Here is a 26,623-nt window from a genome sequence, read left to right on the forward strand (position 1 = left end):
CGGCGCCGCCTTTTCGTAGTAGGAAAAGAGTAGTGGCCCGTGGGGGGATCGAACCCACGACCTTCGCGTTATTAGCACGACGCTCTAACCAACTGAGCTAACGGGCCTCGGCAGATGCAGTTGCTCAGCCCTACGCTGGAAACAGGTGGCATGAAGCCGCACACCATTTCTATGGTCGTCGTGTGTCTGCTTCCCTAGTCTATATTCTGCTGACGGTCACGAAACAGTAGCTATATTGCGAGCAGGACGGGAAACGGCCGCTCGGACAGCTCAAACTTGTCACGATTCGTGTGGAAAAAATTCCGTTCCGGTACCGGGAATCGAACCCGGGCCTCCTGGGTGAAAGCCAGGTATCCTAGCCACTAGACCACACCGGATGTGGCCGTTTCGTTCGACCGTTCGTACGGTCGCTTGTCGCATTTCGTGTCGAGTGCCGCGTCGGCGCCCCCCTCTCTTTGCGAGCATCTTTGCACATACTGACTGGCAAGGCGCGCACCTCAAACGTCGCAGAGCAATGCTTTTGGCTTCACGCTCTGCTGGGAGAAGAGGAAAAGGGAAGCTGTAAGTAGCAATAACAGGAAGTAAACATTTTCCCGCTGAAGCGTTGAAACGCTGTGGATAACAAACAAGAAATACGTTGGCGCCCTAGCAACAGCACCACCATGTCACAGAAAATTAAATGCCCCGGGTGAGGATCGAACTCACGACCTTAAGATTATGAGACTTACGCGCTGCCTACTGCGCTACCGAGGCACGGGTGCACCGCTTGTCCTGGAAACTGGGTAAACACCTTACCCAATATTAGACGTAGAGACACTGTACTTCCTGGATAACGTGTTCTGTTGCTACACGTGCACTGCCGGCCCAGTTGATTGCGGTGCTGCTGCTGCTGTTGCAACGATAGGCAGCACTCCTTGTCGTTGAAGTTCAGTGCCTCGGAGGCACCCGGACCCAGCAACTTGTGAGGCCAGGCCGACGCTAGTCTGTAGAACATGATGCGAGCGTCCTAGTGGGGACCCGCGAGTGCTGCGTTCTCGGTCCTTCTCAAGGGAAATCCAGCTACACATTCTTGTGGATCGTGCATCTCAAGCGCTCAAGCCACGCGGCAGCATTATCGCGGGAAAAGCAAAATGATGCATCGGCCGGGAATCGAACCCGGGCCGCCCGCGTGGCAGGCGAGCATTCTACCACTGAACCACCGATGCTCGGGCCAGCGGTAACTTGACGCTGCTTGCCGCGCAGATGTCTCAAGGGAAAGTGGGACTGCCGTCAAGCGCCGTAGCATTCTGTGGAAAAGATGCTGCAGACGCTGAATCCTGCACTGCACTGCTCTGCTTAAAAATGCCGCCAGAACGCGGTCCTCTGCGTACTCTTGCGTTGCCGGCGCCCAACTCTTGCCAAAGGATGCGAAGTGTGCGCGGATACGCTGTCCGAATGCGTCTGGATGTGCTCCCCTAGCCTGCCTCGAAATGCGCCTGCCAGGTACGATCACCTTCGGCCGCTGCCGACTGGCGGGAAGCCGACACAGCGCGGACGCGCGGCGCTCGCTTGTGCGGTGGTGGTGTAATGGTCAGCATAGTTGCCTTCCAAGCAGTTGATCCGGGTTCGATTCCCGGCCACCGCAGCAGGCTTTTAATTTCGCGTATGAGTACTTTTGCCACGCGCTCTTAAATTATTGTTTTTTCGCCCTCTTACTCGCTGCATACCAGCCCTTAGTGTGTCTCGACTTTGCTCGGCTGACGCGAGAGCTGACGCTCTCAAATCGGCCTATATCAAAACGACAAGCACGAGAAACGACTGAGAGAGGTAAGGAGGGACACACAGCACGCCCCCTTCATTTCACGGTGGCGTCTCCCTGACCGAATCGGGCTGTAGCTCCGAAAAGAAAGGAGAAACAAAAATAGGAAGTAAAAGTGCCAATAGCGCCCTGTGTTCCCATGCGCTCACCCGCCCAAGTACTGACAAGGGCCAAAGTTGTTACGCATCGGCAATCGGACATTTTCTTTCATTTTCTCTTTATCGGTTGAGAACCAGTGTATTCAAGATATTATGGCCATTGCCGAGTGAATGCTGTAGCGCTCCCCGACGAGTCGGGTTCGGATCCTCTATCAACTTCCACGCAGGGTGATGATCTTTTGGTCACCACACTCGCCAGCTGAAATCGGCGCCGCCTTTTCGTAGTAGGAAAAGAGTAGTGGCCCGTGGGGGGATCGAACCCACGACCTTCGCGTTATTAGCACGACGCTCTAACCAACTGAGCTAACGGGCCTCGGCAGATGCAGTTGCTCAGCCCTACGCTGGAAACAGGTGGCATGAAGCCGCACACCATTTCTATGGTCGTCGTGTGTCTGCTTCCCTAGTCTATATTCTGCTGACGGTCACGAAACAGTAGCTATATTGCGAGCAGGACGGGAAACGGCCGCTCGGACAGCTCAAACTTGTCACGATTCGTGTGGAAAAAATTCCGTTCCGGTACCGGGAATCGAACCCGGGCCTCCTGGGTGAAAGCCAGGTATCCTAGCCACTAGACCACACCGGATGTGGCCGTTTCGTTCGACCGTTCGTACGGTCGCTTGTCGCATTTCGTGTCGAGTGCCGCGTCGGCGCCCCCCTCTCTTTGCGAGCATCTTTGCACATACTGACTGGCAAGGCGCGCACCTCAAACGTCGCAGAGCAATGCTTTTGGCTTCACGCTCTGCTGGGAGAAGAGGAAAAGGGAAGCTGTAAGTAGCAATAACAGGAAGTAAACATTTTCCCGCTGAAGCGTTGAAACGCTGTGGATAACAAACAAGAAATACGTTGGCGCCCTAGCAACAGCACCACCATGTCACAGAAAATTAAATGCCCCGGGTGAGGATCGAACTCACGACCTTAAGATTATGAGACTTACGCGCTGCCTACTGCGCTACCGAGGCACGGGTGCACCGCTTGTCCTGGAAACTGGGTAAACACCTTACCCAATATTAGACGTAGAGACACTGTACTTCCTGGATAACGTGTTCTGTTGCTACACGTGCACTGCCGGCCCAGTTGATTGCGGTGCTGCTGCTGCTGTTGCAACGATAGGCAGCACTCCTTGTCGTTGAAGTTCAGTGCCTCGGAGGCACCCGGACCCAGCAACTTGTGAGGCCAGGCCGACGCTAGTCTGTAGAACATGATGCGAGCGTCCTAGTGGGGACCCGCGAGTGCTGCGTTCTCGGTCCTTCTCAAGGGAAATCCAGCTACACATTCTTGTGGATCGTGCATCTCAAGCGCTCAAGCCACGCGGCAGCATTATCGCGGGAAAAGCAAAATGATGCATCGGCCGGGAATCGAACCCGGGCCGCCCGCGTGGCAGGCGAGCATTCTACCACTGAACCACCGATGCTCGGGCCAGCGGTAACTTGACGCTGCTTGCCGCGCAGATGTCTCAAGGGAAAGTGGGACTGCCGTCAAGCGCCGTAGCATTCTGTGGAAAAGATGCTGCAGACGCTGAATCCTGCACTGCACTGCTCTGCTTAAAAATGCCGCCAGAACGCGGTCCTCTGCGTACTCTTGCGTTGCCGGCGCCCAACTCTTGCCAAAGGATGCGAAGTGTGCGCGGATACGCTGTCCGAATGCGTCTGGATGTGCTCCCCTAGCCTGCCTCGAAATGCGCCTGCCAGGTACGATCACCTTCGGCCGCTGCCGACTGGCGGGAAGCCGACACAGCGCGGACGCGCGGCGCTCGCTTGTGCGGTGGTGGTGTAATGGTCAGCATAGTTGCCTTCCAAGCAGTTGATCCGGGTTCGATTCCCGGCCACCGCAGCAGGCTTTTAATTTCGCGTATGAGTACTTTTGCCACGCGCTCTTAAATTATTGTTTTTTCGCCCTCTTACTCGCTGCATACCAGCCCTTAGTGTGTCTCGACTTTGCTCGGCTGACGCGAGAGCTGACGCTCTCAAATCGGCCTATATCAAAACGACAAGCACGAGAAACGACTGAGAGAGGTAAGGAGGGACACACAGCACGCCCCCTTCATTTCACGGTGGCGTCTCCCTGACCGAATCGGGCTGTAGCTCCGAAAAGAAAGGAGAAACAAAAATAGGAAGTAAAAGTGCCAATAGCGCCCTGTGTTCCCATGCGCTCACCCGCCCAAGTACTGACAAGGGCCAAAGTTGTTACGCATCGGCAATCGGACATTTTCTTTCATTTTCTCTTTATCGGTTGAGAACCAGTGTATTCAAGATATTATGGCCATTGCCGAGTGAATGCTGTAGCGCTCCCCGACGAGTCGGGTTCGGATCCTCTATCAACTTCCACGCAGGGTGATGATCTTTTGGTCACCACACTCGCCAGCTGAAATCGGCGCCGCCTTTTCGTAGTAGGAAAAGAGTAGTGGCCCGTGGGGGGATCGAACCCACGACCTTCGCGTTATTAGCACGACGCTCTAACCAACTGAGCTAACGGGCCTCGGCAGATGCAGTTGCTCAGCCCTACGCTGGAAACAGGTGGCATGAAGCCGCACACCATTTCTATGGTCGTCGTGTGTCTGCTTCCCTAGTCTATATTCTGCTGACGGTCACGAAACAGTAGCTATATTGCGAGCAGGACGGGAAACGGCCGCTCGGACAGCTCAAACTTGTCACGATTCGTGTGGAAAAAATTCCGTTCCGGTACCGGGAATCGAACCCGGGCCTCCTGGGTGAAAGCCAGGTATCCTAGCCACTAGACCACACCGGATGTGGCCGTTTCGTTCGACCGTTCGTACGGTCGCTTGTCGCATTTCGTGTCGAGTGCCGCGTCGGCGCCCCCCTCTCTTTGCGAGCATCTTTGCACATACTGACTGGCAAGGCGCGCACCTCAAACGTCGCAGAGCAATGCTTTTGGCTTCACGCTCTGCTGGGAGAAGAGGAAAAGGGAAGCTGTAAGTAGCAATAACAGGAAGTAAACATTTTCCCGCTGAAGCGTTGAAACGCTGTGGATAACAAACAAGAAATACGTTGGCGCCCTAGCAACAGCACCACCATGTCACAGAAAATTAAATGCCCCGGGTGAGGATCGAACTCACGACCTTAAGATTATGAGACTTACGCGCTGCCTACTGCGCTACCGAGGCACGGGTGCACCGCTTGTCCTGGAAACTGGGTAAACACCTTACCCAATATTAGACGTAGAGACACTGTACTTCCTGGATAACGTGTTCTGTTGCTACACGTGCACTGCCGGCCCAGTTGATTGCGGTGCTGCTGCTGCTGTTGCAACGATAGGCAGCACTCCTTGTCGTTGAAGTTCAGTGCCTCGGAGGCACCCGGACCCAGCAACTTGTGAGGCCAGGCCGACGCTAGTCTGTAGAACATGATGCGAGCGTCCTAGTGGGGACCCGCGAGTGCTGCGTTCTCGGTCCTTCTCAAGGGAAATCCAGCTACACATTCTTGTGGATCGTGCATCTCAAGCGCTCAAGCCACGCGGCAGCATTATCGCGGGAAAAGCAAAATGATGCATCGGCCGGGAATCGAACCCGTGCCGCCCGCGTGGCAGGCGAGCATTCTACCACTGAACCACCGATGCTCGGGCCAGCGGTAACTTGACGCTGCTTGCCGCGCAGATGTCTCAAGGGAAAGTGGGACTGCCGTCAAGCGCCGTAGCATTCTGTGGAAAAGATGCTGCAGACGCTGAATCCTGCACTGCACTGCTCTGCTTAAAAATGCCGCCAGAACGCGGTCCTCTGCGTACTCTTGCGTTGCCGGCGCCCAACTCTTGCCAAAGGATGCGAAGTGTGCGCGGATACGCTGTCCGAATGCGTCTGGATGTGCTCCCCTAGCCTGCCTCGAAATGCGCCTGCCAGGTACGATCACCTTCGGCCGCTGCCGACTGGCGGGAAGCCGACACAGCGCGGACGCGCGGCGCTCGCTTGTGCGGTGGTGGTGTAATGGTCAGCATAGTTGCCTTCCAAGCAGTTGATCCGGGTTCGATTCCCGGCCACCGCAGCAGGCTTTTAATTTCGCGTATGAGTACTTTTGCCACGCGCTCTTAAATTATTGTTTTTTCGCCCTCTTACTCGCTGCATACCAGCCCTTAGTGTGTCTCGACTTGTCTCGACTTTGCTCGGCTGACGCGAGAGCTGACGCTCTCAAATCGGCCTATATCAAAACGACAAGCACGAGAAACGACTGAGAGAGGTAAGGAGGGACACACAGCACGCCCCCTTCATTTCACGGTGGCGTCTCCCTGACCGAATCGGGCTGTAGCTCCGAAAAGAAAGGAGAAACAAAAATAGGAAGTAAAAGTGCCAATAGCGCCCTGTGTTCCCATGCGCTCACCCGCCCAAGTACTGACAAGGGCCAAAGTTGTTACGCATCGGCAATCGGACATTTTCTTTCATTTTCTCTTTATCGGTTGAGAACCAGTGTATTCAAGATATTATGGCCATTGCCGAGTGAATGCTGTAGCGCTCCCCGACGAGTCGGGTTCGGATCCTCTATCAACTTCCACGCAGGGTGATGATCTTTTGGTCACCACACTCGCCAGCTGAAATCGGCGCCGCCTTTTCGTAGTAGGAAAAGAGTAGTGGCCCGTGGGGGGATCGAACCCACGACCTTCGCGTTATTAGCACGACGCTCTAACCAACTGAGCTAACGGGCCTCGGCAGATGCAGTTGCTCAGCCCTACGCTGGAAACAGGTGGCATGAAGCCGCACACCATTTCTATGGTCGTCGTGTGTCTGCTTCCCTAGTCTATATTCTGCTGACGGTCACGAAACAGTAGCTATATTGCGAGCAGGACGGGAAACGGCCGCTCGGACAGCTCAAACTTGTCACGATTCGTGTGGAAAAAATTCCGTTCCGGTACCGGGAATCGAACCCGGGCCTCCTGGGTGAAAGCCAGGTATCCTAGCCACTAGACCACACCGGATGTGGCCGTTTCGTTCGACCGTTCGTACGGTCGCTTGTCGCATTTCGTGTCGAGTGCCGCGTCGGCGCCCCCCTCTCTTTGCGAGCATTTTTGCACATACTGACTGGCAAGGCGCGCACCTCAAACGTCGCAGAGCAATGCTTTTGGCTTCACGCTCTGCTGGGAGAAGAGGAAAAGGGAAGCTGTAAGTAGCAATAACAGGAAGTAAACATTTTCCCGCTGAAGCGTTGAAACGCTGTGGATAACAAACAAGAAATACGTTGGCGCCCTAGCAACAGCACCACCATGTCACAGAAAATTAAATGCCCCGGGTGAGGATCGAACTCACGACCTTAAGATTATGAGACTTACGCGCTGCCTACTGCGCTACCGAGGCACGGGTGCACCGCTTGTCCTGGAAACTGGGTAAACACCTTACCCAATATTAGACGTAGAGACACTGTACTTCCTGGATAACGTGTTCTGTTGCTACACGTGCACTGCCGGCCCAGTTGATTGCGGTGCTGCTGCTGCTGTTGCAACGATAGGCAGCACTCCTTGTCGTTGAAGTTCAGTGCCTCGGAGGCACCCGGACCCAGCAACTTGTGAGGCCAGGCCGACGCTAGTCTGTAGAACATGATGCGAGCGTCCTAGTGGGGACCCGCGAGTGCTGCGTTCTCGGTCCTTCTCAAGGGAAATCCAGCTACACATTCTTGTGGATCGTGCATCTCAAGCGCTCAAGCCACGCGGCAGCATTATCGCGGGAAAAGCAAAATGATGCATCGGCCGGGAATCGAACCCGGGCCGCCCGCGTGGCAGGCGAGCATTCTACCACTGAACCACCGATGCTCGGGCCAGCGGTAACTTGACGCTGCTTGCCGCGCAGATGTCTCAAGGGAAAGTGGGACTGCCGTCAAGCGCCGTAGCATTCTGTGGAAAAGATGCTGCAGACGCTGAATCCTGCACTGCACTGCTCTGCTTAAAAATGCCGCCAGAACGCGGTCCTCTGCGTACTCTTGCGTTGCCGGCGCCCAACTCTTGCCAAAGGATGCGAAGTGTGCGCGGATACGCTGTCCGAATGCGTCTGGATGTGCTCCCCTAGCCTGCCTCGAAATGCGCCTGCCAGGTACGATCACCTTCGGCCGCTGCCGACTGGCGGGAAGCCGACACAGCGCGGACGCGCGGCGCTCGCTTGTGCGGTGGTGGTGTAATGGTCAGCATAGTTGCCTTCCAAGCAGTTGATCCGGGTTCGATTCCCGGCCACCGCAGCAGGCTTTTAATTTCGCGTATGAGTACTTTTGCCACGCGCTCTTAAATTATTGTTTTTTCGCCCTCTTACTCGCTGCATACCAGCCCTTAGTGTGTCTCGACTTGTCTCGACTTTGCTCGGCTGACGCGAGAGCTGACGCTCTCAAATCGGCCTATATCAAAACGACAAGCACGAGAAACGACTGAGAGAGGTAAGGAGGGACACACAGCACGCCCCCTTCATTTCACGGTGGCGTCTGCCTGACCGAATCGGGCTGTAGCTCCGAAAAGAAAGGAGAAACAAAAATAGGAAGTAAAAGTGCCAATAGCGCCCTGTGTTCCCATGCGCTCACCCGCCCAAGTACTGACAAGGGCCAAAGTTGTTACGCATCGGCAATCGGACATTTTCTTTCATTTTCTCTTTATCGGTTGAGAACCAGTGTATTCAAGATATTATGGCCATTGCCGAGTGAATGCTGTAGCGCTCCCCGACGAGTCGGGTTCGGATCCTCTATCAACTTCCACGCAGGGTGATGATCTTTTGGTCACCACACTCGCCAGCTGAAATCGGCGCCGCCTTTTCGTAGTAGGAAAAGAGTAGTGGCCCGTGGGGGGATCGAACCCACGACCTTCGCGTTATTAGCACGACGCTCTAACCAACTGAGCTAACGGGCCTCGGCAGATGCAGTTGCTCAGCCCTACGCTGGAAACAGGTGGCATGAAGCCGCACACCATTTCTATGGTCGTCGTGTGTCTGCTTCCCTAGTCTATATTCTGCTGACGGTCACGAAACAGTAGCTATATTGCGAGCAGGACGGGAAACGGCCGCTCGGACAGCTCAAACTTGTCACGATTCGTGTGGAAAAAATTCCGTTCCGGTACCGGGAATCGAACCCGGGCCTCCTGGGTGAAAGCCAGGTATCCTAGCCACTAGACCACACCGGATGTGGCCGTTTCGTTCGACCGTTCGTACGGTCGCTTGTCGCATTTCGTGTCGAGTGCCGCGTCGGCGCCCCCCTCTCTTTGCGAGCATCTTTGCACATACTGACTGGCAAGGCGCGCACCTCAAACGTCGCAGAGCAATGCTTTTGGCTTCACGCTCTGCTGGGAGAAGAGGAAAAGGGAAGCTGTAAGTAGCAATAACAGGAAGTAAACATTTTCCCGCTGAAGCGTTGAAACGCTGTGGATAACAAACAAGAAATACGTTGGCGCCCTAGCAACAGCACCACCATGTCACAGAAAATTAAATGCCCCGGGTGAGGATCGAACTCACGACCTTAAGATTATGAGACTTACGCGCTGCCTACTGCGCTACCGAGGCACGGGTGCACCGCTTGTCCTGGAAACTGGGTAAACACCTTACCCAATATTAGACGTAGAGACACTGTACTTCCTGGATAACGTGTTCTGTTGCTACACGTGCACTGCCGGCCCAGTTGATTGCGGTGCTGCTGCTGCTGTTGCAACGATAGGCAGCACTCCTTGTCGTTGAAGTTCAGTGCCTCGGAGGCACCCGGACCCAGCAACTTGTGAGGCCAGGCCGACGCTAGTCTGTAGAACATGATGCGAGCGTCCTAGTGGGGACCCGCGAGTGCTGCGTTCTCGGTCCTTCTCAAGGGAAATCCAGCTACACATTCTTGTGGATCGTGCATCTCAAGCGCTCAAGCCACGCGGCAGCATTATCGCGGGAAAAGCAAAATGATGCATCGGCCGGGAATCGAACCCGGGCCGCCCGCGTGGCAGGCGAGCATTCTACCACTGAACCACCGATGCTCGGGCCAGCGGTAACTTGACGCTGCTTGCCGCGCAGATGTCTCAAGGGAAAGTGGGACTGCCGTCAAGCGCCGTAGCATTCTGTGGAAAAGATGCTGCAGACGCTGAATCCTGCACTGCACTGCTCTGCTTAAAAATGCCGCCAGAACGCGGTCCTCTGCGTACTCTTGCGTTGCCGGCGCCCAACTCTTGCCAAAGGATGCGAAGTGTGCGCGGATACGCTGTCCGAATGCGTCTGGATGTGCTCCCCTAGCCTGCCTCGAAATGCGCCTGCCAGGTACGATCACCTTCGGCCGCTGCCGACTGGCGGGAAGCCGACACAGCGCGGACGCGCGGCGCTCGCTTGTGCGGTGGTGGTGTAATGGTCAGCATAGTTGCCTTCCAAGCAGTTGATCCGGGTTCGATTCCCGGCCACCGCAGCAGGCTTTTAATTTCGCGTATGAGTACTTTTGCCACGCGCTCTTAAATTATTGTTTTTTCGCCCTCTTACTCGCTGCATACCAGCCCTTAGTGTGTCTCGACTTGTCTCGACTTTGCTCGGCTGACGCGAGAGCTGACGCTCTCAAATCGGCCTATATCAAAACGACAAGCACGAGAAACGACTGAGAGAGGTAAGGAGGGACACACAGCACGCCCCCTTCATTTCACGGTGGCGTCTCCCTGACCGAATCGGGCTGTAGCTCCGAAAAGAAAGGAGAAACAAAAATAGGAAGTAAAAGTGCCAATAGCGCCCTGTGTTCCCATGCGCTCACCCGCCCAAGTACTGACAAGGGCCAAAGTTGTTACGCATCGGCAATCGGACATTTTCTTTCATTTTCTCTTTATCGGTTGAGAACCAGTGTATTCAAGATATTATGGCCATTGCCGAGTGAATGCTGTAGCGCTCCCCGACGAGTCGGGTTCGGATCCTCTATCAACTTCCACGCAGGGTGATGATCTTTTGGTCACCACACTCGCCAGCTGAAATCGGCGCCGCCTTTTCGTAGTAGGAAAAGAGTAGTGGCCCGTGGGGGGATCGAACCCACGACCTTCGCGTTATTAGCACGACGCTCTAACCAACTGAGCTAACGGGCCTCGGCAGATGCAGTTGCTCAGCCCTACGCTGGAAACAGGTGGCATGAAGCCGCACACCATTTCTATGGTCGTCGTGTGTCTGCTTCCCTAGTCTATATTCTGCTGACGGTCACGAAACAGTAGCTATATTGCGAGCAGGACGGGAAACGGCCGCTCGGACAGCTCAAACTTGTCACGATTCGTGTGGAAAAAATTCCGTTCCGGTACCGGGAATCGAACCCGGGCCTCCTGGGTGAAAGCCAGGTATCCTAGCCACTAGACCACACCGGATGTGGCCGTTTCGTTCGACCGTTCGTACGGTCGCTTGTCGCATTTCGTGTCGAGTGCCGCGTCGGCGCCCCCCTCTCTTTGCGAGCATTTTTGCACATACTGACTGGCAAGGCGCGCACCTCAAACGTCGCAGAGCAATGCTTTTGGCTTCACGCTCTGCTGGGAGAAGAGGAAAAGGGAAGCTGTAAGTAGCAATAACAGGAAGTAAACATTTTCCCGCTGAAGCGTTGAAACGCTGTGGATAACAAACAAGAAATACGTTGGCGCCCTAGCAACAGCACCACCATGTCACAGAAAATTAAATGCCCCGGGTGAGGATCGAACTCACGACCTTAAGATTATGAGACTTACGCGCTGCCTACTGCGCTACCGAGGCACGGGTGCACCGCTTGTCCTGGAAACTGGGTAAACACCTTACCCAATATTAGACGTAGAGACACTGTACTTCCTGGATAACGTGTTCTGTTGCTACACGTGCACTGCCGGCCCAGTTGATTGCGGTGCTGCTGCTGCTGTTGCAACGATAGGCAGCACTCCTTGTCGTTGAAGTTCAGTGCCTCGGAGGCACCCGGACCCAGCAACTTGTGAGGCCAGGCCGACGCTAGTCTGTAGAACATGATGCGAGCGTCCTAGTGGGGACCCGCGAGTGCTGCGTTCTCGGTCCTTCTCAAGGGAAATCCAGCTACACATTCTTGTGGATCGTGCATCTCAAGCGCTCAAGCCACGCGGCAGCATTATCGCGGGAAAAGCAAAATGATGCATCGGCCGGGAATCGAACCCGGGCCGCCCGCGTGGCAGGCGAGCATTCTACCACTGAACCACCGATGCTCGGGCCAGCGGTAACTTGACGCTGCTTGCCGCGCAGATGTCTCAAGGGAAAGTGGGACTGCCGTCAAGCGCCGTAGCATTCTGTGGAAAAGATGCTGCAGACGCTGAATCCTGCACTGCACTGCTCTGCTTAAAAATGCCGCCAGAACGCGGTCCTCTGCGTACTCTTGCGTTGCCGGCGCCCAACTCTTGCCAAAGGATGCGAAGTGTGCGCGGATACGCTGTCCGAATGCGTCTGGATGTGCTCCCCTAGCCTGCCTCGAAATGCGCCTGCCAGGTACGATCACCTTCGGCCGCTGCCGACTGGCGGGAAGCCGACACAGCGCGGACGCGCGGCGCTCGCTTGTGCGGTGGTGGTGTAATGGTCAGCATAGTTGCCTTCCAAGCAGTTGATCCGGGTTCGATTCCCGGCCACCGCAGCAGGCTTTTAATTTCGCGTATGAGTACTTTTGCCACGCGCTCTTAAATTATTGTTTTTTCGCCCTCTTACTCGCTGCATACCAGCCCTTAGTGTGTCTCGACTTGTCTCGACTTTGCTCGGCTGACGCGAGAGCTGACGCTCTCAAATCGGCCTATATCAAAACGACAAGCACGAGAAACGACTGAGAGAGGTAAGGAGGGACACACAGCACGCCCCCTTCATTTCACGGTGGCGTCTCCCTGACCGAATCGGGCTGTAGCTCCGAAAAGAAAGGAGAAACAAAAATAGGAAGTAAAAGTGCCAATAGCGCCCTGTGTTCCCATGCGCTCACCCGCCCAAGTACTGACAAGGGCCAAAGTTGTTACGCATCGGCAATCGGACATTTTCTTTCATTTTCTCTTTATCGGTTGAGAACCAGTGTATTCAAGATATTATGGCCATTGCCGAGTGAATGCTGTAGCGCTCCCCGACGAGTCGGGTTCGGATCCTCTATCAACTTCCACGCAGGGTGATGATCTTTTGGTCACCACACTCGCCAGCTGAAATCGGCGCCGCCTTTTCGTAGTAGGAAAAGAGTAGTGGCCCGTGGGGGGATCGAACCCACGACCTTCGCGTTATTAGCACGACGCTCTAACCAACTGAGCTAACGGGCCTCGGCAGATGCAGTTGCTCAGCCCTACGCTGGAAACAGGTGGCATGAAGCCGCACACCATTTCTATGGTCGTCGTGTGTCTGCTTCCCTAGTCTATATTCTGCTGACGGTCACGAAACAGTAGCTATATTGCGAGCAGGACGGGAAACGGCCGCTCGGACAGCTCAAACTTGTCACGATTCGTGTGGAAAAAATTCCGTTCCGGTACCGGGAATCGAACCCGGGCCTCCTGGGTGAAAGCCAGGTATCCTAGCCACTAGACCACACCGGATGTGGCCGTTTCGTTCGACCGTTCGTACGGTCGCTTGTCGCATTTCGTGTCGAGTGCCGCGTCGGCGCCCCCCTCTCTTTGCGAGCATTTTTGCACATACTGACTGGCAAGGCGCGCACCTCAAACGTCGCAGAGCAATGCTTTTGGCTTCACGCTCTGCTGGGAGAAGAGGAAAAGGGAAGCTGTAAGTAGCAATAACAGGAAGTAAACATTTTCCCGCTGAAGCGTTGAAACGCTGTGGATAACAAACAAGAAATACGTTGGCGCCCTAGCAACAGCACCACCATGTCACAGAAAATTAAATGCCCCGGGTGAGGATCGAACTCACGACCTTAAGATTATGAGACTTACGCGCTGCCTACTGCGCTACCGAGGCACGGGTGCACCGCTTGTCCTGGAAACTGGGTAAACACCTTACCCAATATTAGACGTAGAGACACTGTACTTCCTGGATAACGTGTTCTGTTGCTACACGTGCACTGCCGGCCCAGTTGATTGCGGTGCTGCTGCTGCTGTTGCAACGATAGGCAGCACTCCTTGTCGTTGAAGTTCAGTGCCTCGGAGGCACCCGGACCCAGCAACTTGTGAGGCCAGGCCGACGCTAGTCTGTAGAACATGATGCGAGCGTCCTAGTGGGGACCCGCGAGTGCTGCGTTCTCGGTCCTTCTCAAGGGAAATCCAGCTACACATTCTTGTGGATCGTGCATCTCAAGCGCTCAAGCCACGCGGCAGCATTATCGCGGGAAAAGCAAAATGATGCATCGGCCGGGAATCGAACCCGGGCCGCCCGCGTGGCAGGCGAGCATTCTACCACTGAACCACCGATGCTCGGGCCAGCGGTAACTTGACGCTGCTTGCCGCGCAGATGTCTCAAGGGAAAGTGGGACTGCCGTCAAGCGCCGTAGCATTCTGTGGAAAAGATGCTGCAGACGCTGAATCCTGCACTGCACTGCTCTGCTTAAAAATGCCGCCAGAACGCGGTCCTCTGCGTACTCTTGCGTTGCCGGCGCCCAACTCTTGCCAAAGGATGCGAAGTGTGCGCGGATACGCTGTCCGAATGCGTCTGGATGTGCTCCCCTAGCCTGCCTCGAAATGCGCCTGCCAGGTACGATCACCTTCGGCCGCTGCCGACTGGCGGGAAGCCGACACAGCGCGGACGCGCGGCGCTCGCTTGTGCGGTGGTGGTGTAATGGTCAGCATAGTTGCCTTCCAAGCAGTTGATCCGGGTTCGATTCCCGGCCACCGCAGCAGGCTTTTAATTTCGCGTATGAGTACTTTTGCCACGCGCTCTTAAATTATTGTTTTTTCGCCCTCTTACTCGCTGCATACCAGCCCTTAGTGTGTCTCGACTTGTCTCGACTTTGCTCGGCTGACGCGAGAGCTGACGCTCTCAAATCGGCCTATATCAAAACGACAAGCACGAGAAACGACTGAGAGAGGTAAGGAGGGACACACAGCACGCCCCCTTCATTTCACGGTGGCGTCTCCCTGACCGAATCGGGCTGTAGCTCCGAAAAGAAAGGAGAAACAAAAATAGGAAGTAAAAGTGCCAATAGCGCCCTGTGTTCCCATGCGCTCACCCGCCCAAGTACTGACAAGGGCCAAAGTTGTTACGCATCGGCAATCGGACATTTTCTTTCATTTTCTCTTTATCGGTTGAGAACCAGTGTATTCAAGATATTATGGCCATTGCCGAGTGAATGCTGTAGCGCTCCCCGACGAGTCGGGTTCGGATCCTCTATCAACTTCCACGCAGGGTGATGATCTTTTGGTCACCACACTCGCCAGCTGAAATCGGCGCCGCCTTTTCGTAGTAGGAAAAGAGTAGTGGCCCGTGGGGGGATCGAACCCACGACCTTCGCGTTATTAGCACGACGCTCTAACCAACTGAGCTAACGGGCCTCGGCAGATGCAGTTGCTCAGCCCTACGCTGGAAACAGGTGGCATGAAGCCGCACACCATTTCTATGGTCGTCGTGTGTCTGCTTCCCTAGTCTATATTCTGCTGACGGTCACGAAACAGTAGCTATATTGCGAGCAGGACGGGAAACGGCCGCTCGGACAGCTCAAACTTGTCACGATTCGTGTGGAAAAAATTCCGTTCCGGTACCGGGAATCGAACCCGGGCCTCCTGGGTGAAAGCCAGGTATCCTAGCCACTAGACCACACCGGATGTGGCCGTTTCGTTCGACCGTTCGTACGGTCGCTTGTCGCATTTCGTGTCGAGTGCCGCGTCGGCGCCCCCCTCTCTTTGCGAGCATCTTTGCACATACTGACTGGCAAGGCGCGCACCTCAAACGTCGCAGAGCAATGCTTTTGGCTTCACGCTCTGCTGGGAGAAGAGGAAAAGGGAAGCTGTAAGTAGCAATAACAGGAAGTAAACATTTTCCCGCTGAAGCGTTGAAACGCTGTGGATAACAAACAAGAAATACGTTGGCGCCCTAGCAACAGCACCACCATGTCACAGAAAATTAAATGCCCCGGGTGAGGATCGAACTCACGACCTTAAGATTATGAGACTTACGCGCTGCCTACTGCGCTACCGAGGCACGGGTGCACCGCTTGTCCTGGAAACTGGGTAAACACCTTACCCAATATTAGACGTAGAGACACTGTACTTCCTGGATAACGTGTTCTGTTGCTACACGTGCACTGCCGGCCCAGTTGATTGCGGTGCTGCTGCTGCTGTTGCAACGATAGGCAGCACTCCTTGTCGTTGAAGTTCAGTGCCTCGGAGGCACCCGGACCCAGCAACTTGTGAGGCCAGGCCGACGCTAGTCTGTAGAACATGATGCGAGCGTCCTAGTGGGGACCCGCGAGTGCTGCGTTCTCGGTCCTTCTCAAGGGAAATCCAGCTACACATTCTTGTGGATCGTGCATCTCAAGCGCTCAAGCCACGCGGCAGCATTATCGCGGGAAAAGCAAAATGATGCATCGGCCGGGAATCGAACCCGGGCCGCCCGCGTGGCAGGCGAGCATTCTACCACTGAACCACCGATGCTCGGGCCAGCGGTAACTTGACGCTGCTTGCCGCGCAGATGTCTCAAGGGAAAGTGGGACTGCCGTCAAGCGCCGTAGCATTCTGTGGAAAAGATGCTGCAGACGCTGAATCCTGCACTGCACTGCTCTGCTTAAAAATGCCGCCAGAACGCGGTCCTCTGCGTACTCTTGCGTTGCCGGCGCCCAACTCTTGCCAAAGGATGCGAAGTGTGCGCGGATACGCTGTCCGAATGCGTCTGGATGTGCTCCCCTAGCCTGCCTCGAAATGCGCCTGCCAGGTACGATCACCTTCGGCCGCTGCCGACTGGCGGGAAGCCGACACAGCGCGGACGCGCGGCGCTCGCTTGTGCGGTGGTGGTGTAATGGTCAGCATAGTTGCCTTCCAAGCAGTTGATCCGGGTTCGATTCCCGGCCACCGCAGCAGGCTTTTAATTTCGCGTATGAGTACTTTTGCCACGCGCTCTTAAATTATTGTTTTTTCGCCCTCTTACTCGCTGCATACCAGCCCTTAGTGTGTCTCGACTTGTCTCGACTTTGCTCGGCTGACGCGAGAGCTGACGCTCTCAAATCGGCCTATATCAAAACGACAAGCACGAGAAACGACTGAGAGAGGTAAGGAGGGACACACAGCACGCCCCCTTCATTTCACGGTGGCGTCTCCCTGACCGAATCGGGCTGTAGCTCCGAAAAGAAAGGAGAAACAAAAATAGGAAGTAAAAGTGCCAATAGCGCCCTGTGTTCCCATGCGCTCACCCGCCCAAGTACTGACAAGGGCCAAAGTTGTTACGCATCGGCAATCGGACATTTTCTTTCATTTTCTCTTTATCGGTTGAGAACCAGTGTATTCAAGATATTATGGCCATTGCCGAGTGAATGCTGTAGCGCTCCCCGACGAGTCGGGTTCGGATCCTCTATCAACTTCCACGCAGGGTGATGATCTTTTGGTCACCACACTCGCCAGCTGAAATCGGCGCCGCCTTTTCGTAGTAGGAAAAGAGTAGTGGCCCGTGGGGGGATCGAACCCACGACCTTCGCGTTATTAGCACGACGCTCTAACCAACTGAGCTAACGGGCCTCGGCAGATGCAGTTGCTCAGCCCTACGCTGGAAACAGGTGGCATGAAGCCGCACACCATTTCTATGGTCGTCGTGTGTCTGCTTCCCTAGTCTATATTCTGCTGACGGTCACGAAACAGTAGCTATATTGCGAGCAGGACGGGAAACGGCCGCTCGGACAGCTCAAACTTGTCACGATTCGTGTGGAAAAAATTCCGTTCCGGTACCGGGAATCGAACCCGGGCCTCCTGGGTGAAAGCCAGGTATCCTAGCCACTAGACCACACCGGATGTGGCCGTTTCGTTCGACCGTTCGTACGGTCGCTTGTCGCATTTCGTGTCGAGTGCCGCGTCGGCGCCCCCCTCTCTTTGCGAGCATTTTTGCACATACTGACTGGCAAGGCGCGCACCTCAAACGTCGCAGAGCAATGCTTTTGGCTTCACGCTCTGCTGGGAGAAGAGGAAAAGGGAAGCTGTAAGTAGCAATAACAGGAAGTAAACATTTTCCCGCTGAAGCGTTGAAACGCTGTGGATAACAAACAAGAAATACGTTGGCGCCCTAGCAACAGCACCACCATGTCACAGAAAATTAAATGCCCCGGGTGAGGATCGAACTCACGACCTTAAGATTATGAGACTTACGCGCTGCCTACTGCGCTACCGAGGCACGGGTGCACCGCTTGTCCTGGAAACTGGGTAAACACCTTACCCAATATTAGACGTAGAGACACTGTACTTCCTGGATAACGTGTTCTGTTGCTACACGTGCACTGCCGGCCCAGTTGATTGCGGTGCTGCTGCTGCTGTTGCAACGATAGGCAGCACTCCTTGTCGTTGAAGTTCAGTGCCTCGGAGGCACCCGGACCCAGCAACTTGTGAGGCCAGGCCGACGCTAGTCTGTAGAACATGATGCGAGCGTCCTAGTGGGGACCCGCGAGTGCTGCGTTCTCGGTCCTTCTCAAGGGAAATCCAGCTACACATTCTTGTGGATCGTGCATCTCAAGCGCTCAAGCCACGCGGCAGCATTATCGCGGGAAAAGCAAAATGATGCATCGGCCGGGAATCGAACCCGGGCCGCCCGCGTGGCAGGCGAGCATTCTACCACTGAACCACCGATGCTCGGGCCAGCGGTAACTTGACGCTGCTTGCCGCGCAGATGTCTCAAGGGAAAGTGGGACTGCCGTCAAGCGCCGTAGCATTCTGTGGAAAAGATGCTGCAGACGCTGAATCCTGCACTGCACTGCTCTGCTTAAAAATGCCGCCAGAACGCGGTCCTCTGCGTACTCTTGCGTTGCCGGCGCCCAACTCTTGCCAAAGGATGCGAAGTGTGCGCGGATACGCTGTCCGAATGCGTCTGGATGTGCTCCCCTAGCCTGCCTCGAAATGCGCCTGCCAGGTACGATCACCTTCGGCCGCTGCCGACTGGCGGGAAGCCGACACAGCGCGGACGCGCGGCGCTCGCTTGTGCGGTGGTGGTGTAATGGTCAGCATAGTTGCCTTCCAAGCAGTTGATCCGGGTTCGATTCCCGGCCACCGCAGCAGGCTTTTAATTTCGCGTATGAGTACTTTTGCCACGCGCTCTTAAATTATTGTTTTTTCGCCCTCTTACTCGCTGCATACCAGCCCTTAGTGTGTCTCGACTTGTCTCGACTTTGCTCGGCTGACGCGAGAGCTGACGCTCTCAAATCGGCCTATATCAAAACGACAAGCACGAGAAACGACTGAGAGAGGTAAGGAGGGACACACAGCACGCCCCCTTCATTTCACGGTGGCGTCTGCCTGACCGAATCGGGCTGTAGCTCCGAAAAGAAAGGAGAAACAAAAATAGGAAGTAAAAGTGCCAATAGCGCCCTGTGTTCCCATGCGCTCACCCGCCCAAGTACTGACAAGGGCCAAAGTTGTTACGCATCGGCAATCGGACATTTTCTTTCATTTTCTCTTTATCGGTTGAGAACCAGTGTATTCAAGATATTATGGCCATTGCCGAGTGAATGCTGTAGCGCTCCCCGACGAGTCGGGTTCGGATCCTCTATCAACTTCCACGCAGGGTGATGATCTTTTGGTCACCACACTCGCCAGCTGAAATCGGCGCCGCCTTTTCGTAGTAGGAAAAGAGTAGTGGCCCGTGGGGGGATCGAACCCACGACCTTCGCGTTATTAGCACGACGCTCTAACCAACTGAGCTAACGGGCCTCGGCAGATGCAGTTGCTCAGCCCTACGCTGGAAACAGGTGGCATGAAGCCGCACACCATTTCTATGGTCGTCGTGTGTCTGCTTCCCTAGTCTATATTCTGCTGACGGTCACGAAACAGTAGCTATATTGCGAGCAGGACGGGAAACGGCCGCTCGGACAGCTCAAACTTGTCACGATTCGTGTGGAAAAAATTCCGTTCCGGTACCGGGAATCGAACCCGGGCCTCCTGGGTGAAAGCCAGGTATCCTAGCCACTAGACCACACCGGATGTGGCCGTTTCGTTCGACCGTTCGTACGGTCGCTTGTCGCATTTCGTGTCGAGTGCCGCGTCGGCGCCCCCCTCTCTTTGCGAGCATCTTTGCACATACTGACTGGCAAGGCGCGCACCTCAAACGTCGCAGAGCAATGCTTTTGGCTTCACGCTCTGCTGGGAGAAGAGGAAAAGGGAAGCTGTAAGTAGCAATAACAGGAAGTAAACATTTTCCCGCTGAAGCGTTGAAACGCTGTGGATAACAAACAAGAAATACGTTGGCGCCCTAGCAACAGCACCACCATGTCACAGAAAATTAAATGCCCCGGGTGAGGATCGAACTCACGACCTTAAGATTATGAGACTTACGCGCTGCCTACTGCGCTACCGAGGCACGGGTGCACCGCTTGTCCTGGAAACTGGGTAAACACCTTACCCAATATTAGACGTAGAGACACTGTACTTCCTGGATAACGTGTTCTGTTGCTACACGTGCACTGCCGGCCCAGTTGATTGCGGTGCTGCTGCTGCTGTTGCAACGATAGGCAGCACTCCTTGTCGTTGAAGTTCAGTGCCTCGGAGGCACCCGGACCCAGCAACTTGTGAGGCCAGGCCGACGCTAGTCTGTAGAACATGATGCGAGCGTCCTAGTGGGGACCCGCGAGTGCTGCGTTCTCGGTCCTTCTCAAGGGAAATCCAGCTACACATTCTTGTGGATCGTGCATCTCAAGCGCTCAAGCCACGCGGCAGCATTATCGCGGGAAAAGCAAAATGATGCATCGGCCGGGAATCGAACCCGGGCCGCCCGCGTGGCAGGCGAGCATTCTACCACTGAACCACCGATGCTCGGGCCAGCGGTAACTTGACGCTGCTTGCCGCGCAGATGTCTCAAGGGAAAGTGGGACTGCCGTCAAGCGCCGTAGCATTCTGTGGAAAAGATGCTGCAGACGCTGAATCCTGCACTGCACTGCTCTGCTTAAAAATGCCGCCAGAACGCGGTCCTCTGCGTACTCTTGCGTTGCCGGCGCCCAACTCTTGCCAAAGGATGCGAAGTGTGCGCGGATACGCTGTCCGAATGCGTCTGGATGTGCTCCCCTAGCCTGCCTCGAAATGCGCCTGCCAGGTACGATCACCTTCGGCCGCTGCCGACTGGCGGGAAGCCGACACAGCGCGGACGCGCGGCGCTCGCTTGTGCGGTGGTGGTGTAATGGTCAGCATAGTTGCCTTCCAAGCAGTTGATCCGGGTTCGATTCCCGGCCACCGCAGCAGGCTTTTAATTTCGCGTATGAGTACTTTTGCCACGCGCTCTTAAATTATTGTTTTTTCGCCCTCTTACTCGCTGCATACCAGCCCTTAGTGTGTCTCGACTTGTCTCGACTTTGCTCGGCTGACGCGAGAGCTGACGCTCTCAAATCGGCCTATATCAAAACGACAAGCACGAGAAACGACTGAGAGAGGTAAGGAGGGACACACAGCACGCCCCCTTCATTTCACGGTGGCGTCTCCCTGACCGAATCGGGCTGTAGCTCCGAAAAGAAAGGAGAAACAAAAATAGGAAGTAAAAGTGCCAATAGCGCCCTGTGTTCCCATGCGCTCACCCGCCCAAGTACTGACAAGGGCCAAAGTTGTTACGCATCGGCAATCGGACATTTTCTTTCATTTTCTCTTTATCGGTTGAGAACCAGTGTATTCAAGATATTATGGCCATTGCCGAGTGAATGCTGTAGCGCTCCCCGACGAGTCGGGTTCGGATCCTCTATCAACTTCCACGCAGGGTGATGATCTTTTGGTCACCACACTCGCCAGCTGAAATCGGCGCCGCCTTTTCGTAGTAGGAAAAGAGTAGTGGCCCGTGGGGGGATCGAACCCACGACCTTCGCGTTATTAGCACGACGCTCTAACCAACTGAGCTAACGGGCCTCGGCAGATGCAGTTGCTCAGCCCTACGCTGGAAACAGGTGGCATGAAGCCGCACACCATTTCTATGGTCGTCGTGTGTCTGCTTCCCTAGTCTATATTCTGCTGACGGTCACGAAACAGTAGCTATATTGCGAGCAGGACGGGAAACGGCCGCTCGGACAGCTCAAACTTGTCACGATTCGTGTGGAAAAAATTCCGTTCCGGTACCGGGAATCGAACCCGGGCCTCCTGGGTGAAAGCCAGGTATCCTAGCCACTAGACCACACCGGATGTGGCCGTTTCGTTCGACCGTTCGTACGGTCGCTTGTCGCATTTCGTGTCGAGTGCCGCGTCGGCGCCCCCCTCTCTTTGCGAGCATCTTTGCACATACTGACTGGCAAGGCGCGCACCTCAAACGTCGCAGAGCAATGCTTTTGGCTTCACGCTCTGCTGGGAGAAGAGGAAAAGGGAAGCTGTAAGTAGCAATAACAGGAAGTAAACATTTTCCCGCTGAAGCGTTGAAACGCTGTGGATAACAAACAAGAAATACGTTGGCGCCCTAGCAACAGCACCACCATGTCACAGAAAATTAAATGCCCCGGGTGAGGATCGAACTCACGACCTTAAGATTATGAGACTTACGCGCTGCCTACTGCGCTACCGAGGCACGGGTGCACCGCTTGTCCTGGAAACTGGGTAAACACCTTACCCAATATTAGACGTAGAGACACTGTACTTCCTGGATAACGTGTTCTGTTGCTACACGTGCACTGCCGGCCCAGTTGATTGCGGTGCTGCTGCTGCTGTTGCAACGATAGGCAGCACTCCTTGTCGTTGAAGTTCAGTGCCTCGGAGGCACCCGGACCCAGCAACTTGTGAGGCCAGGCCGACGCTAGTCTGTAGAACATGATGCGAGCGTCCTAGTGGGGACCCGCGAGTGCTGCGTTCTCGGTCCTTCTCAAGGGAAATCCAGCTACACATTCTTGTGGATCGTGCATCTCAAGCGCTCAAGCCACGCGGCAGCATTATCGCGGGAAAAGCAAAATGATGCATCGGCCGGGAATCGAACCCGGGCCGCCCGCGTGGCAGGCGAGCATTCTACCACTGAACCACCGATGCTCGGGCCAGCGGTAACTTGACGCTGCTTGCCGCGCAGATGTCTCAAGGGAAAGTGGGACTGCCGTCAAGCGCCGTAGCATTCTGTGGAAAAGATGCTGCAGACGCTGAATCCTGCACTGCACTGCTCTGCTTAAAAATGCCGCCAGAACGCGGTCCTCTGCGTACTCTTGCGTTGCCGGCGCCCAACTCTTGCCAAAGGATGCGAAGTGTGCGCGGATACGCTGTCCGAATGCGTCTGGATGTGCTCCCCTAGCCTGCCTCGAAATGCGCCTGCCAGGTACGATCACCTTCGGCCGCTGCCGACTGGCGGGAAGCCGACACAGCGCGGACGCGCGGCGCTCGCTTGTGCGGTGGTGGTGTAATGGTCAGCATAGTTGCCTTCCAAGCAGTTGATCCGGGTTCGATTCCCGGCCACCGCAGCAGGCTTTTAATTTCGCGTATGAGTACTTTTGCCACGCGCTCTTAAATTATTGTTTTTTCGCCCTCTTACTCGCTGCATACCAGCCCTTAGTGTGTCTCGACTTGTCTCGACTTTGCTCGGCTGACGCGAGAGCTGACGCTCTCAAATCGGCCTATATCAAAACGACAAGCACGAGAAACGACTGAGAGAGGTAAGGAGGGACACACAGCACGCCCCCTTCATTTCACGGTGGCGTCTCCCTGACCGAATCGGGCTGTAGCTCCGAAAAGAAAGGAGAAACAAAAATAGGAAGTAAAAGTGCCAATAGCGCCCTGTGTTCCCATGCGCTCACCCGCCCAAGTACTGACAAGGGCCAAAGTTGTTACGCATCGGCAATCGGACATTTTCTTTCATTTTCTCTTTATCGGTTGAGAACCAGTGTATTCAAGATATTATGGCCATTGCCGAGTGAATGCTGTAGCGCTCCCCGACGAGTCGGGTTCGGATCCTCTATCAACTTCCACGCAGGGTGATGATCTTTTGGTCACCACACTCGCCAGCTGAAATCGGCGCCGCCTTTTCGTAGTAGGAAAAGAGTAGTGGCCCGTGGGGGGATCGAACCCACGACCTTCGCGTTATTAGCACGACGCTCTAACCAACTGAGCTAACGGGCCTCGGCAGATGCAGTTGCTCAGCCCTACGCTGGAAACAGGTGGCATGAAGCCGCACACCATTTCTATGGTCGTCGTGTGTCTGCTTCCCTAGTCTATATTCTGCTGACGGTCACGAAACAGTAGCTATATTGCGAGCAGGACGGGAAACGGCCGCTCGGACAGCTCAAACTTGTCACGATTCGTGTGGAAAAAATTCCGTTCCGGTACCGGGAATCGAACCCGGGCCTCCTGGGTGAAAGCCAGGTATCCTAGCCACTAGACCACACCGGATGTGGCCGTTTCGTTCGACCGTTCGTACGGTCGCTTGTCGCATTTCGTGTCGAGTGCCGCGTCGGCGCCCCCCTCTCTTTGCGAGCATTTTTGCACATACTGACTGGCAAGGCGCGCACCTCAAACGTCGCAGAGCAATGCTTTTGGCTTCACGCTCTGCTGGGAGAAGAGGAAAAGGGAAGCTGTAAGTAGCAATAACAGGAAGTAAACATTTTCCCGCTGAAGCGTTGAAACGCTGTGGATAACAAACAAGAAATACGTTGGCGCCCTAGCAACAGCACCACCATGTCACAGAAAATTAAATGCCCCGGGTGAGGATCGAACTCACGACCTTAAGATTATGAGACTTACGCGCTGCCTACTGCGCTACCGAGGCACGGGTGCACCGCTTGTCCTGGAAACTGGGTAAACACCTTACCCAATATTAGACGTAGAGACACTGTACTTCCTGGATAACGTGTTCTGTTGCTACACGTGCACTGCCGGCCCAGTTGATTGCGGTGCTGCTGCTGCTGTTGCAACGATAGGCAGCACTCCTTGTCGTTGAAGTTCAGTGCCTCGGAGGCACCCGGACCCAGCAACTTGTGAGGCCAGGCCGACGCTAGTCTGTAGAACATGATGCGAGCGTCCTAGTGGGGACCCGCGAGTGCTGCGTTCTCGGTCCTTCTCAAGGGAAATCCAGCTACACATTCTTGTGGATCGTGCATCTCAAGCGCTCAAGCCACGCGGCAGCATTATCGCGGGAAAAGCAAAATGATGCATCGGCCGGGAATCGAACCCGGGCCGCCCGCGTGGCAGGCGAGCATTCTACCACTGAACCACCGATGCTCGGGCCAGCGGTAACTTGACGCTGCTTGCCGCGCAGATGTCTCAAGGGAAAGTGGGACTGCCGTCAAGCGCCGTAGCATTCTGTGGAAAAGATGCTGCAGACGCTGAATCCTGCACTGCACTGCTCTGCTTAAAAATGCCGCCAGAACGCGGTCCTCTGCGTACTCTTGCGTTGCCGGCGCCCAACTCTTGCCAAAGGATGCGAAGTGTGCGCGGATACGCTGTCCGAATGCGTCTGGATGTGCTCCCCTAGCCTGCCTCGAAATGCGCCTGCCAGGTACGATCACCTTCGGCCGCTGCCGACTGGCGGGAAGCCGACACAGCGCGGACGCGCGGCGCTCGCTTGTGCGGTGGTGGTGTAATGGTCAGCATAGTTGCCTTCCAAGCAGTTGATCCGGGTTCGATTCCCGGCCACCGCAGCAGGCTTTTAATTTCGCGTATGAGTACTTTTGCCACGCGCTCTTAAATTATTGTTTTTTCGCCCTCTTACTCGCTGCATACCAGCCCTTAGTGTGTCTCGACTTGTCTCGACTTTGCTCGGCTGACGCGAGAGCTGACGCTCTCAAATCGGCCTATATCAAAACGACAAGCACGAGAAACGACTGAGAGAGGTAAGGAGGGACACACAGCACGCCCCCTTCATTTCACGGTGGCGTCTGCCTGACCGAATCGGGCTGTAGCTCCGAAAAGAAAGGAGAAACAAAAATAGGAAGTAAAAGTGCCAATAGCGCCCTGTGTTCCCATGCGCTCACCCGCCCAAGTACTGACAAGGGCCAAAGTTGTTACGCATCGGCAATCGGACATTTTCTTTCATTTTCTCTTTATCGGTTGAGAACCAGTGTATTCAAGATATTATGGCCATTGCCGAGTGAATGCTGTAGCGCTCCCCGACGAGTCGGGTTCGGATCCTCTATCAACTTCCACGCAGGGTGATGATCTTTTGGTCACCACACTCGCCAGCTGAAATCGGCGCCGCCTTTTCGTAGTAGGAAAAGAGTAGTGGCCCGTGGGGGGATCGAACCCACGACCTTCGCGTTATTAGCACGACGCTCTAACCAACTGAGCTAACGGGCCTCGGCAGATGCAGTTGCTCAGCCCTACGCTGGAAACAGGTGGCATGAAGCCGCACACCATTTCTATGGTCGTCGTGTGTCTGCTTCCCTAGTCTATATTCTGCTGACGGTCACGAAACAGTAGCTATATTGCGAGCAGGACGGGAAACGGCCGCTCGGACAGCTCAAACTTGTCACGATTCGTGTGGAAAAAATTCCGTTCCGGTACCGGGAATCGAACCCGGGCCTCCTGGGTGAAAGCCAGGTATCCTAGCCACTAGACCACACCGGATGTGGCCGTTTCGTTCGACCGTTCGTACGGTCGCTTGTCGCATTTCGTGTCGAGTGCCGCGTCGGCGCCCCCCTCTCTTTGCGAGCATCTTTGCACATACTGACTGGCAAGGCGCGCACCTCAAACGTCGCAGAGCAATGCTTTTGGCTTCACGCTCTGCTGGGAGAAGAGGAAAAGGGAAGCTGTAAGTAGCAATAACAGG

General features: G+C 55.1%; 62 non-coding genes across 62 annotated transcripts; 12 read left to right on the plus strand and 50 right to left on the minus strand.

The window, feature by feature from the left end:
• Positions 1–33: 33 nt before the first annotated feature.
• Positions 34–107, minus strand: Trnai-aau. Its single transcript has one exon. It is a non-coding gene; the product is annotated as a tRNA-Ile (tRNA).
• Positions 108–305: 198 nt separating this feature from the next.
• Positions 306–377, minus strand: Trnae-uuc. The gene has a single exon. It is a non-coding gene; the product is annotated as a tRNA-Glu (tRNA).
• Positions 378–680: 303 nt separating this feature from the next.
• On the minus strand, positions 681–753 carry Trnam-cau. The gene has a single exon. It is a non-coding gene; the product is annotated as a tRNA-Met (tRNA).
• A 381-nt stretch (positions 754–1,134) lies between these two features.
• Positions 1,135–1,205, minus strand: Trnag-gcc. Its single transcript has one exon. It is a non-coding gene; the product is annotated as a tRNA-Gly (tRNA).
• Positions 1,206–1,552: 347 nt separating this feature from the next.
• Trnag-ucc lies at positions 1,553–1,624 on the plus strand. The gene has a single exon. It is a non-coding gene; the product is annotated as a tRNA-Gly (tRNA).
• Positions 1,625–2,195: 571 nt separating this feature from the next.
• Positions 2,196–2,269, minus strand: Trnai-aau. Its single transcript has one exon. It is a non-coding gene; the product is annotated as a tRNA-Ile (tRNA).
• A 198-nt stretch (positions 2,270–2,467) lies between these two features.
• On the minus strand, positions 2,468–2,539 carry Trnae-uuc. The gene has a single exon. It is a non-coding gene; the product is annotated as a tRNA-Glu (tRNA).
• Positions 2,540–2,842: 303 nt separating this feature from the next.
• Positions 2,843–2,915, minus strand: Trnam-cau. The gene has a single exon. It is a non-coding gene; the product is annotated as a tRNA-Met (tRNA).
• A 381-nt stretch (positions 2,916–3,296) lies between these two features.
• On the minus strand, positions 3,297–3,367 carry Trnag-gcc. The gene has a single exon. It is a non-coding gene; the product is annotated as a tRNA-Gly (tRNA).
• A 347-nt stretch (positions 3,368–3,714) lies between these two features.
• Trnag-ucc lies at positions 3,715–3,786 on the plus strand. The gene has a single exon. It is a non-coding gene; the product is annotated as a tRNA-Gly (tRNA).
• Positions 3,787–4,357: 571 nt separating this feature from the next.
• On the minus strand, positions 4,358–4,431 carry Trnai-aau. The gene has a single exon. It is a non-coding gene; the product is annotated as a tRNA-Ile (tRNA).
• Positions 4,432–4,629: 198 nt separating this feature from the next.
• On the minus strand, positions 4,630–4,701 carry Trnae-uuc. The gene has a single exon. It is a non-coding gene; the product is annotated as a tRNA-Glu (tRNA).
• Positions 4,702–5,004: 303 nt separating this feature from the next.
• On the minus strand, positions 5,005–5,077 carry Trnam-cau. The gene has a single exon. It is a non-coding gene; the product is annotated as a tRNA-Met (tRNA).
• A 381-nt stretch (positions 5,078–5,458) lies between these two features.
• Positions 5,459–5,529, minus strand: Trnag-gcc. The gene has a single exon. It is a non-coding gene; the product is annotated as a tRNA-Gly (tRNA).
• Positions 5,530–5,876: 347 nt separating this feature from the next.
• Positions 5,877–5,948, plus strand: Trnag-ucc. The gene has a single exon. It is a non-coding gene; the product is annotated as a tRNA-Gly (tRNA).
• Positions 5,949–6,529: 581 nt separating this feature from the next.
• Trnai-aau lies at positions 6,530–6,603 on the minus strand. Its single transcript has one exon. It is a non-coding gene; the product is annotated as a tRNA-Ile (tRNA).
• A 198-nt stretch (positions 6,604–6,801) lies between these two features.
• Trnae-uuc lies at positions 6,802–6,873 on the minus strand. The gene has a single exon. It is a non-coding gene; the product is annotated as a tRNA-Glu (tRNA).
• Positions 6,874–7,176: 303 nt separating this feature from the next.
• On the minus strand, positions 7,177–7,249 carry Trnam-cau. The gene has a single exon. It is a non-coding gene; the product is annotated as a tRNA-Met (tRNA).
• Positions 7,250–7,630: 381 nt separating this feature from the next.
• Positions 7,631–7,701, minus strand: Trnag-gcc. Its single transcript has one exon. It is a non-coding gene; the product is annotated as a tRNA-Gly (tRNA).
• Positions 7,702–8,048: 347 nt separating this feature from the next.
• On the plus strand, positions 8,049–8,120 carry Trnag-ucc. The gene has a single exon. It is a non-coding gene; the product is annotated as a tRNA-Gly (tRNA).
• A 581-nt stretch (positions 8,121–8,701) lies between these two features.
• Trnai-aau lies at positions 8,702–8,775 on the minus strand. Its single transcript has one exon. It is a non-coding gene; the product is annotated as a tRNA-Ile (tRNA).
• Positions 8,776–8,973: 198 nt separating this feature from the next.
• Positions 8,974–9,045, minus strand: Trnae-uuc. The gene has a single exon. It is a non-coding gene; the product is annotated as a tRNA-Glu (tRNA).
• Positions 9,046–9,348: 303 nt separating this feature from the next.
• Trnam-cau lies at positions 9,349–9,421 on the minus strand. The gene has a single exon. It is a non-coding gene; the product is annotated as a tRNA-Met (tRNA).
• Positions 9,422–9,802: 381 nt separating this feature from the next.
• Trnag-gcc lies at positions 9,803–9,873 on the minus strand. Its single transcript has one exon. It is a non-coding gene; the product is annotated as a tRNA-Gly (tRNA).
• A 347-nt stretch (positions 9,874–10,220) lies between these two features.
• Trnag-ucc lies at positions 10,221–10,292 on the plus strand. Its single transcript has one exon. It is a non-coding gene; the product is annotated as a tRNA-Gly (tRNA).
• A 581-nt stretch (positions 10,293–10,873) lies between these two features.
• Trnai-aau lies at positions 10,874–10,947 on the minus strand. The gene has a single exon. It is a non-coding gene; the product is annotated as a tRNA-Ile (tRNA).
• Positions 10,948–11,145: 198 nt separating this feature from the next.
• Trnae-uuc lies at positions 11,146–11,217 on the minus strand. The gene has a single exon. It is a non-coding gene; the product is annotated as a tRNA-Glu (tRNA).
• A 303-nt stretch (positions 11,218–11,520) lies between these two features.
• On the minus strand, positions 11,521–11,593 carry Trnam-cau. The gene has a single exon. It is a non-coding gene; the product is annotated as a tRNA-Met (tRNA).
• Positions 11,594–11,974: 381 nt separating this feature from the next.
• Trnag-gcc lies at positions 11,975–12,045 on the minus strand. The gene has a single exon. It is a non-coding gene; the product is annotated as a tRNA-Gly (tRNA).
• A 347-nt stretch (positions 12,046–12,392) lies between these two features.
• Positions 12,393–12,464, plus strand: Trnag-ucc. Its single transcript has one exon. It is a non-coding gene; the product is annotated as a tRNA-Gly (tRNA).
• A 581-nt stretch (positions 12,465–13,045) lies between these two features.
• Trnai-aau lies at positions 13,046–13,119 on the minus strand. The gene has a single exon. It is a non-coding gene; the product is annotated as a tRNA-Ile (tRNA).
• A 198-nt stretch (positions 13,120–13,317) lies between these two features.
• Trnae-uuc lies at positions 13,318–13,389 on the minus strand. Its single transcript has one exon. It is a non-coding gene; the product is annotated as a tRNA-Glu (tRNA).
• Positions 13,390–13,692: 303 nt separating this feature from the next.
• Positions 13,693–13,765, minus strand: Trnam-cau. Its single transcript has one exon. It is a non-coding gene; the product is annotated as a tRNA-Met (tRNA).
• Positions 13,766–14,146: 381 nt separating this feature from the next.
• Trnag-gcc lies at positions 14,147–14,217 on the minus strand. Its single transcript has one exon. It is a non-coding gene; the product is annotated as a tRNA-Gly (tRNA).
• Positions 14,218–14,564: 347 nt separating this feature from the next.
• On the plus strand, positions 14,565–14,636 carry Trnag-ucc. The gene has a single exon. It is a non-coding gene; the product is annotated as a tRNA-Gly (tRNA).
• Positions 14,637–15,217: 581 nt separating this feature from the next.
• On the minus strand, positions 15,218–15,291 carry Trnai-aau. Its single transcript has one exon. It is a non-coding gene; the product is annotated as a tRNA-Ile (tRNA).
• Positions 15,292–15,489: 198 nt separating this feature from the next.
• On the minus strand, positions 15,490–15,561 carry Trnae-uuc. The gene has a single exon. It is a non-coding gene; the product is annotated as a tRNA-Glu (tRNA).
• Positions 15,562–15,864: 303 nt separating this feature from the next.
• On the minus strand, positions 15,865–15,937 carry Trnam-cau. The gene has a single exon. It is a non-coding gene; the product is annotated as a tRNA-Met (tRNA).
• A 381-nt stretch (positions 15,938–16,318) lies between these two features.
• On the minus strand, positions 16,319–16,389 carry Trnag-gcc. Its single transcript has one exon. It is a non-coding gene; the product is annotated as a tRNA-Gly (tRNA).
• Positions 16,390–16,736: 347 nt separating this feature from the next.
• Trnag-ucc lies at positions 16,737–16,808 on the plus strand. Its single transcript has one exon. It is a non-coding gene; the product is annotated as a tRNA-Gly (tRNA).
• Positions 16,809–17,389: 581 nt separating this feature from the next.
• Positions 17,390–17,463, minus strand: Trnai-aau. The gene has a single exon. It is a non-coding gene; the product is annotated as a tRNA-Ile (tRNA).
• Positions 17,464–17,661: 198 nt separating this feature from the next.
• Positions 17,662–17,733, minus strand: Trnae-uuc. Its single transcript has one exon. It is a non-coding gene; the product is annotated as a tRNA-Glu (tRNA).
• Positions 17,734–18,036: 303 nt separating this feature from the next.
• Trnam-cau lies at positions 18,037–18,109 on the minus strand. Its single transcript has one exon. It is a non-coding gene; the product is annotated as a tRNA-Met (tRNA).
• A 381-nt stretch (positions 18,110–18,490) lies between these two features.
• On the minus strand, positions 18,491–18,561 carry Trnag-gcc. Its single transcript has one exon. It is a non-coding gene; the product is annotated as a tRNA-Gly (tRNA).
• Positions 18,562–18,908: 347 nt separating this feature from the next.
• On the plus strand, positions 18,909–18,980 carry Trnag-ucc. Its single transcript has one exon. It is a non-coding gene; the product is annotated as a tRNA-Gly (tRNA).
• A 581-nt stretch (positions 18,981–19,561) lies between these two features.
• Trnai-aau lies at positions 19,562–19,635 on the minus strand. Its single transcript has one exon. It is a non-coding gene; the product is annotated as a tRNA-Ile (tRNA).
• Positions 19,636–19,833: 198 nt separating this feature from the next.
• Trnae-uuc lies at positions 19,834–19,905 on the minus strand. The gene has a single exon. It is a non-coding gene; the product is annotated as a tRNA-Glu (tRNA).
• Positions 19,906–20,208: 303 nt separating this feature from the next.
• Positions 20,209–20,281, minus strand: Trnam-cau. The gene has a single exon. It is a non-coding gene; the product is annotated as a tRNA-Met (tRNA).
• Positions 20,282–20,662: 381 nt separating this feature from the next.
• Positions 20,663–20,733, minus strand: Trnag-gcc. The gene has a single exon. It is a non-coding gene; the product is annotated as a tRNA-Gly (tRNA).
• A 347-nt stretch (positions 20,734–21,080) lies between these two features.
• Positions 21,081–21,152, plus strand: Trnag-ucc. Its single transcript has one exon. It is a non-coding gene; the product is annotated as a tRNA-Gly (tRNA).
• A 581-nt stretch (positions 21,153–21,733) lies between these two features.
• On the minus strand, positions 21,734–21,807 carry Trnai-aau. The gene has a single exon. It is a non-coding gene; the product is annotated as a tRNA-Ile (tRNA).
• A 198-nt stretch (positions 21,808–22,005) lies between these two features.
• Positions 22,006–22,077, minus strand: Trnae-uuc. Its single transcript has one exon. It is a non-coding gene; the product is annotated as a tRNA-Glu (tRNA).
• A 303-nt stretch (positions 22,078–22,380) lies between these two features.
• Positions 22,381–22,453, minus strand: Trnam-cau. The gene has a single exon. It is a non-coding gene; the product is annotated as a tRNA-Met (tRNA).
• Positions 22,454–22,834: 381 nt separating this feature from the next.
• Positions 22,835–22,905, minus strand: Trnag-gcc. Its single transcript has one exon. It is a non-coding gene; the product is annotated as a tRNA-Gly (tRNA).
• Positions 22,906–23,252: 347 nt separating this feature from the next.
• On the plus strand, positions 23,253–23,324 carry Trnag-ucc. Its single transcript has one exon. It is a non-coding gene; the product is annotated as a tRNA-Gly (tRNA).
• Positions 23,325–23,905: 581 nt separating this feature from the next.
• On the minus strand, positions 23,906–23,979 carry Trnai-aau. Its single transcript has one exon. It is a non-coding gene; the product is annotated as a tRNA-Ile (tRNA).
• Positions 23,980–24,177: 198 nt separating this feature from the next.
• On the minus strand, positions 24,178–24,249 carry Trnae-uuc. Its single transcript has one exon. It is a non-coding gene; the product is annotated as a tRNA-Glu (tRNA).
• Positions 24,250–24,552: 303 nt separating this feature from the next.
• Trnam-cau lies at positions 24,553–24,625 on the minus strand. The gene has a single exon. It is a non-coding gene; the product is annotated as a tRNA-Met (tRNA).
• Positions 24,626–25,006: 381 nt separating this feature from the next.
• On the minus strand, positions 25,007–25,077 carry Trnag-gcc. The gene has a single exon. It is a non-coding gene; the product is annotated as a tRNA-Gly (tRNA).
• Positions 25,078–25,424: 347 nt separating this feature from the next.
• Positions 25,425–25,496, plus strand: Trnag-ucc. The gene has a single exon. It is a non-coding gene; the product is annotated as a tRNA-Gly (tRNA).
• Positions 25,497–26,077: 581 nt separating this feature from the next.
• Trnai-aau lies at positions 26,078–26,151 on the minus strand. Its single transcript has one exon. It is a non-coding gene; the product is annotated as a tRNA-Ile (tRNA).
• A 198-nt stretch (positions 26,152–26,349) lies between these two features.
• Trnae-uuc lies at positions 26,350–26,421 on the minus strand. Its single transcript has one exon. It is a non-coding gene; the product is annotated as a tRNA-Glu (tRNA).
• Between the last annotated feature and the right edge of the window lie 202 nt (positions 26,422–26,623).

Source organism: Schistocerca piceifrons, chromosome 2 (genome assembly GCF_021461385.2).
Source record: "Schistocerca piceifrons isolate TAMUIC-IGC-003096 chromosome 2, iqSchPice1.1, whole genome shotgun sequence".
In the NCBI taxonomy this organism is placed as follows: domain Eukaryota; kingdom Metazoa; phylum Arthropoda; class Insecta; order Orthoptera; family Acrididae; genus Schistocerca; species Schistocerca piceifrons.